The sequence below is a fragment of the Coffea eugenioides genome, chromosome 10 (assembly GCF_003713205.1).
Source record: "Coffea eugenioides isolate CCC68of chromosome 10, Ceug_1.0, whole genome shotgun sequence".
Classification (NCBI taxonomy): Eukaryota; Viridiplantae; Streptophyta; class Magnoliopsida; order Gentianales; family Rubiaceae; genus Coffea; species Coffea eugenioides.
Window position 1 is genome coordinate 3720713 of NC_040044.1, and position 7010 is coordinate 3727722.

General features: G+C 35.7%; 1 pseudogene; it reads right to left on the reverse strand.

Annotated features, from left to right (window-relative positions):
- Positions 1–4464: 4464 nt before the first annotated feature.
- LOC113750095 lies at positions 4465–6111 on the reverse strand (annotated as a pseudogene).
- Between the last annotated feature and the right edge of the window lie 899 nt (positions 6112–7010).

The following is a 7010-nucleotide window of genomic DNA, read 5'->3' on the forward strand; positions in this document are numbered from 1 at the left end:
GTATGAATACAAGTATATAAAATTCCCCCACTCATGCATGCACGTACGCACGTGGTGGGGAAGGGATTGTAATTCTTTGCAGTAATGCTTTTGAATGGAATCAATTCATTTATTCGTTTCTAAAGCTCTTCTACACGAACTTTCTTTTGTTGATTACTTCGGCGGTTTCTATTTTTTTGTAATCAGACTTTTGAAGTTAGTTAATTAAACTTAATTCGAAATTTAATCCTAAAAGCCAGTAACTCTTGAGACAAACTTTGAGACTTAATTATCCAACCCCAAACTCAGCGGTTTCTATTGATTTTCTAGGGTGAACTTCCCTTTTCGATGTGAACAAGATCCAAAACTATGGAGGATGGCCCATTGCCATTGGTTAAGTATTGAACGTGCAGCATTCATATATCATAATGTTCGTTAGGCGTAATCTAATTCTATGCTTAAATTTAATAGATTCATATTTTAACGTATTGAAATATGTTTAATAATAAAAAATTAAACTCTTAAATTAATTAAGTAGCAGTAAATTTTTTAGATAAAAATTGCTCCCAAAAAGTAAGTTATTAACTTTTTATTTATTAATTAATGTGATATACATTCAAATGTATCAGATTTAATATTTAAAAATTCAATAACTTAATATATTCAAATTTCATTTTTATCAAATTCAACTTAGATCTTTGAATTCTTGATTCATGAGTGCACTAAGGTTCAGAGATTTGAACCCTTTAACTTACAATCACATCTACACTTTATGCTTCACATAGTAACCAACTCACCTAAGGGGAATTGGTTGTAGGCTTCCTTTTTATGGACACTATCAGATGGTACCAATGCTAAATGAATCCGACTTTGTCTAAATCTTCACGCATCACAAAATTTACAAGTTCATTCAATTGGTAATGATAGGTTGTTTCCTCACAAAATGTCATGTATTCGAATTTCTATTACCGACATTAGAGTTGTATTAGTGGGTGATTTATAGCTCTAACCAGTGGTGATATTCGGAGTCGAATTCACTCGAACCTTTTCTTACCCAAAAAAAAAAAAAATCCTAGATGGTGTCCCATTAACAAAACTAATTGCAAGCAGCAAATGCCTTTACCAAAAATGACGCGATTCCTGCACTAGGTGTGATAGCGATATCTTCAATTTCAACATGCAAATCCACTTAGCCAAACGCTACGTAGAGAGTCAAAAAATTATGACCAACCGCAAGGACCCAGACCCTTATCTCCATAGCCAAATCAAATTTGGACCGTTGCAGTATCATTCACACAATGGATTTCTTAGGATAAGATGGTTTTTTTTTTTTATTACTTTTTTTAAAGGTAAAATCAGCATTATAGATTAGCAAGGGAATAGTCAGATGCAGATAAACAATCTGCAAATGTACTGAACAAAGTTAATCCTACTCAATTACAAGACCTAACTATCTATAAAACAATTCTGAGTAGATATAAAATATCCTGATTAAAATCCTAGCTCAAACTACTAAACATTGAAGAAATTGTTAAAAATTCTCCTACCTCCTCATTTGGTTCAGGAAAAATTAAATTAAGAAGATTCCACGGATCAGACCCATAAACATATACTGTACGTTAGATAATTCCAAGTACATCCTTCTCCTGAGATGGTTTTTGATTTTGCTTAGTTGTTGATCGAGCTTGGTAAAATTCATCCACGAGCGTTATTTATTAACCTCCAGGAGGGGCGGCAGTCAGACCCAAGAACCTAGGGGCTACAGATTGCAACAATGTCTCTAGCCTAATCTCAGCAAGACGCTCGATCTGTCTGAATTTTCTACAAGTAAAGATGCATGATCCTTGCATTTCTTCCATTTTGTCATGTTTATAAATTTTTTTTTTTTTTGGGGTGTTTCCCCCAGCTTTCATTTTACTTTTTGCTTATTCAAGTGCATTTGATGCTAGGATGCTGTAAAGTCGCAAGTGCATCAGGAGTGACTAAAGATTTTTGTGCATGGTGATGCGAGGGCTCGTACTGTTAATGATCGAGAAGCATCGTGTAACATAAGGTGACAAAAGGTTGATGGACCAGCGCACCATTTATGGCGCGTGCAAGGTAGGGCAAACTGGCGGAAAAGGCCAAACACCTTTGTGAATAATTCCAAAACTAGCATTATTCAAAGGGATAATTGCAGAAGACTTCATGGGGTTCCTGACAATTACATCAAGTTCCATTTAAATTTAAAAACTATACCTATCTCCATAGATTTGATAATTTTAATAACTAAATCTTAAAATTCCAATTGACTTAGTCAAAACTTTAAATGAATATCCTGAAGTACCCCTATTTAATAAAGTCTAATTTATTTCCATAAACAATTGCAAGATAATTTATTTCAGTTGGTTGCAAGAAGAGATTTTTATGGGACTGCCAGTAATTGCAACCACAAGATCCTGGACCCTTATCGCCACGTTAAAGTGATGTGTCCTTGTAATCTTCGACCTTTTGCGGGGTGTTATTCCTCCATGGAACAGTCTCGCTAGAAAAACTTTTGTGAAAGTGTGAAACAACTTCCACTAACCTTGACTTTGGTTATCTATATCTATATCTATATGTATTGCAGAGTAAGCTTTTAGGAGAGATCCTCTCGATAGCTTCCAAACTTTTCATTCTTTTTTTTAAATTTTTATATTTATTTTAATACATCAAAAGTAGTGGGTTATAACCAACCCTATCACCAATCAAATTTAAAATTTAAAATATTCCCACTATATACTTCATAACCGTTTATAGTTTGTTACTTATACTTTAAATCCCTTTTACTCCTTAAAGACAAATGTTCATTCGTATGCTATTTTAATACAATGTTACATTTTTATAATTAAGAAATATTTCTCACCACACTAACCCTATAACCACCCTTACAAATGAGCTTTGCAAATTACAATCACGTTTCAAAAAAATCACAAATGTGCAACTAAATGTAAAGTTGAGAGGGTAAAGTGCAGTTAAATGTAAAGTTAAGGATCTTACTATATTTACCCCTAAAAAATCCCAAGAACGTAACAAGTAGTGGGTTATAAATGCCACTGGCACGTTGCTGTAACTTGCGATGCCACTAACCCCAAATCCTATAATCATCTTCCCACATTTCCTCCTACGTTCCCCACTCCAATTAAGAGTCCTCCAATTAAAGAATTTCACCTCAATTAAAACTCCTCCAAACATAACATCCTCATTCAATTTTCGTGCATGTTCATTCGTATTTTTTGGTTAACCAAAACAAGAATCTATTATATTTGTTATGAACCTAAAATGGTTTACAAGAAAAAGGGTAATGCTCGAATGAAAATCTATATCCATATGTATTCAAGAAGGGATTTTTAGCAGAAACCTTCTCAATGGCTTCTAAACTTCTCATTTTTTTCTTCTAGATTTTTGTATTTATTTTAATACATAAAAAGTAGTGGGTTATAACCCACCTTATCACCAATCAAATTTAAATTTAAAATATTCTCACTATCTCTTAACTCATCCTACAACCACTCCTACAAATCCTCTAATCATCATCCCACGTTTCCCCTCCACATTTCCTCCCACGTTTCCCACTCCAATTAAGAGTTCACTCCAACTATCTCTTAACTTATCTTATAACCACTCCTACAAATCCTCTAATCATCATCCCACATTTCTCCCCACATTTCCTCCCACGTTATTCACTCCAATTAAGAGTCCTCCAATTTGTTTGATTCATTACTATTTGTTTGATTCATAGATTTCTGATTTCGGGCTTGCAAAATGGTTTCCATCACAGTGGACTCACCATTCAATTGTTCCAATTGAAGGAATTTTTGGGTAGATTACTTGTCTACGTTTTTTTTATTTCTTTCTTCCATAATCTGCTACAAGTTGGGTCTTATGCTGAAATGTATTTCTTGCCGATTTTACAGGCACTTAGCACCTGAATACTTCATGCACGGCGTTGTCGATGGGAAGACAGATGTGTTTGCATTTGGAGTCTTTTTGTTGGAGCTTCTATCTGGCAAAAAACCAGTAGATGATTCTCATCAAAGCTTACACAGCTGGGTAATCAAAGGCAGCCAATTTTAGGATTCCCGTTTAACATATGATGGAAAAGTCAATTTTCTAATTCCTGGTAGTGAATTCAATGGGCCAAACCTATACTGAGCCGAGGGGGGATTGAAAAGGTGGTAGATCCAAGACTTGGAGGGTTTTATAATGTTAAACAACTTAGGGTAAAATACAAGAAACCCCCTTGTGGTTTCGCAAAAAGACACCTTACCCCCTATCATTTAGAAATCTCCATATAAACACCCTAAACTTTATAACTAAAGTGGAAATTAACCTGTAACCGGGTGTGTGACTTAGTGACGATGGGTATGCGAGATTCCTTTGAAAAGGAAAAAGGGAAGAAGAGAGTATTACAGAAGATAGCTTTGAAAGGAATACTCTCTTCTGCAGAAAATGCAATACTCTGAAAAATCTAATAGGACAAAATTCCAAATAGCAGTCAGATGTAAAGCTATCTTCTGGAGGGTAAAAGAAAGAAGGTATCTAACACGAAATGGCTCACTCTTCATTTTCTTCATCACCATCACCACCAGCAGCTTTCTTAGCAGCTGCCTTCTGGTTCTTATGCTTGACTCTTCCAGCACGCCCACCACCAAATGGACTGGTGATTGAAAAGTCAATGTGCTTCTAGGAATCAACTCTCACCATAAATGAAGGAACATTAACTACCTGCCTTCCAACCCTGATGTGCCTCTGTCTATTCTCCTCCTAAATAACACAAATATTTTTTGATCTTCTCTTTTATGATTCAAGAATCATGACTGCGTTCTTTCCGCGGCGAAAGTGATCGATCTGTCATCACCATCACCTTCTACTCATATATTTTAATAGCAGTTGCTTTCGATCTTGACCGACTATGGAAAGTCATCAGCATCAGCATCAACATCAGTATGGTAGCAGCAGCAGCATTCATATTGACACGGGTGGTGGCGGTGGTGGCGATAGGTTCCCTCAATGGAGTATGCAAGAAACCAGGGATTTCTTGATGATTCAGGCAGAGCTGGATCCTACCTTCATGGAAACCAAGCGGAACAAGCTTCTCTGGAAAGTCATCGCCACCAAAATGAGGGAAAAGGGTTACAATCGCAGCACTGAGCAGTGCAAATATTCCACATTGATGCAACTACGGAAAAAAAAAAGATCTGTTGATGGAGTGAGAGAAAAAGGTATACATGTTAATCTGTATCCAAAAGTTTTCAAACCTTTCCCATGTCACCAAAAATGACCACACGTTGTAGAGAATTTTGCCCAAGATAAGGTGATGCTCTGAAATGGTACATCTGACTCTAGATATATGTGCCATTGAACAATCTATGACCCAACTTATACGTGTAGCTGCATAATCAAGTAGCGGATATGATGAGTTTTATTTGTAATATCCTGATAGTAATATCAGTCAAGCACGCGAGCATGGTGAATTGACTTGGCCATGCCTGTCTTGAAGACGAGTGTTTGACGCTTGCGTTCAAGAAAGTTCTCCACAGTCAGAGCCAAGACATAATCGAGCTTGTTTTGACTTCCAAAAGGCCATACCTATTCATCCTACCCAAGAGGGCTTCACCCTCAAAGATACGACGAGGGTCTTTCTCATCAAGAGTTAGAAGCATTCTAGCATTATTACGAATACGGCTTAATACATATTGGACCCTCCAAAGCTCCCTCTTGCATCTGAGTCCATATTCTCCAACAAGCCTCAACTCAGCATCCAAAGGCTCCTTCTCATATGGACGTCGAGGCTTTTTGAACGGCTTCCCATAGTTGTGATAGAAACTGACGTGAACCATGGCTGCTACTGGGCCGGGGGATTGCTCGTCGTCGTCAGTGGCGGTGGAAATGAAACCGAGGAACACACAGCCAAAGTGTCATTCTTTCTTAAAGTAATTTTCAGAATATTGTTTTCTCGAGAAAATGAGGTCAAAGATCGTATAGTGGTTGAAAGTTGATGTCTACAATATAAAGTTAGACGAGGTATTCGACCTGCTACCGGTAACTCAGCCGGTTCAAAAGGTAATTTCCACTTTAGTTATGAAGTTTAGGGTATTTATGTGTAGGTTTCTAAATGATAAGGGGGTAATGTGTCTTTTCGCGAAACCTCAAGGGGGTTCCGTGTATTTTACCCAACAACTTAATAGACTTGCCTTTGCAACATCCCTCTGCATTCGAGGTTCTTCCATTTGGCGTCCCACAATGAGTGAGGTATTACTATTTCCATTCAATTACTACAATTACTGTATCATATCCCTCTGCATTTTCTTAATATATATTTATTTTTTATAGTACTATTTATAAACTATGTAAAAAAATACACTAAATTCGTACGTTCTTAATTATCAGAAAAATGGTGATAGATTATTCAACCAACGAATTAATTCATGCAAAGATCGTGCATTTTCATTTGTAGTACGCACTCCACAAAATTCAACAGAGTTAATTAAATCACCAATTTTGGCTTTCGTACTAAAAGTGGATTGGTGCGAAGAGTGTTCGCACCTTCAAGTAAGATTATCAAATCGAATGCTTAGTATTTGTAAGTATTTCATTTTAATAAGTATTTCATTTTAACAACATTCAATTACATTCATTTGTAGAAATATATCATTCCCTTTTTTAATATAAATTTTTATTTTTTTATCAGGATCCATCTTACGAAAAAAGACAGTTCTTGAATGATATACACATTCTATTATATTTTAAACTATTGTTAAACAGATATTACATTTTAATTTTGTTGGTACAATTTTTTCACCTTTATTATTTTTTTCAATAATGTCAGTACCGTGCATAGCACGGGTATTCACACTAGTATATTATGTATCCACTAATGAGTTTTTTAATAATATGTTTTGAAATGAGTTGATAATGTTACATAAAGTTAAAAATAAGGTAGGCAAGTAATATTTTTTCAAATTCAAGGATGCCAAGTAACACTGTTACAGACCTCAGGGGAGGTTTTC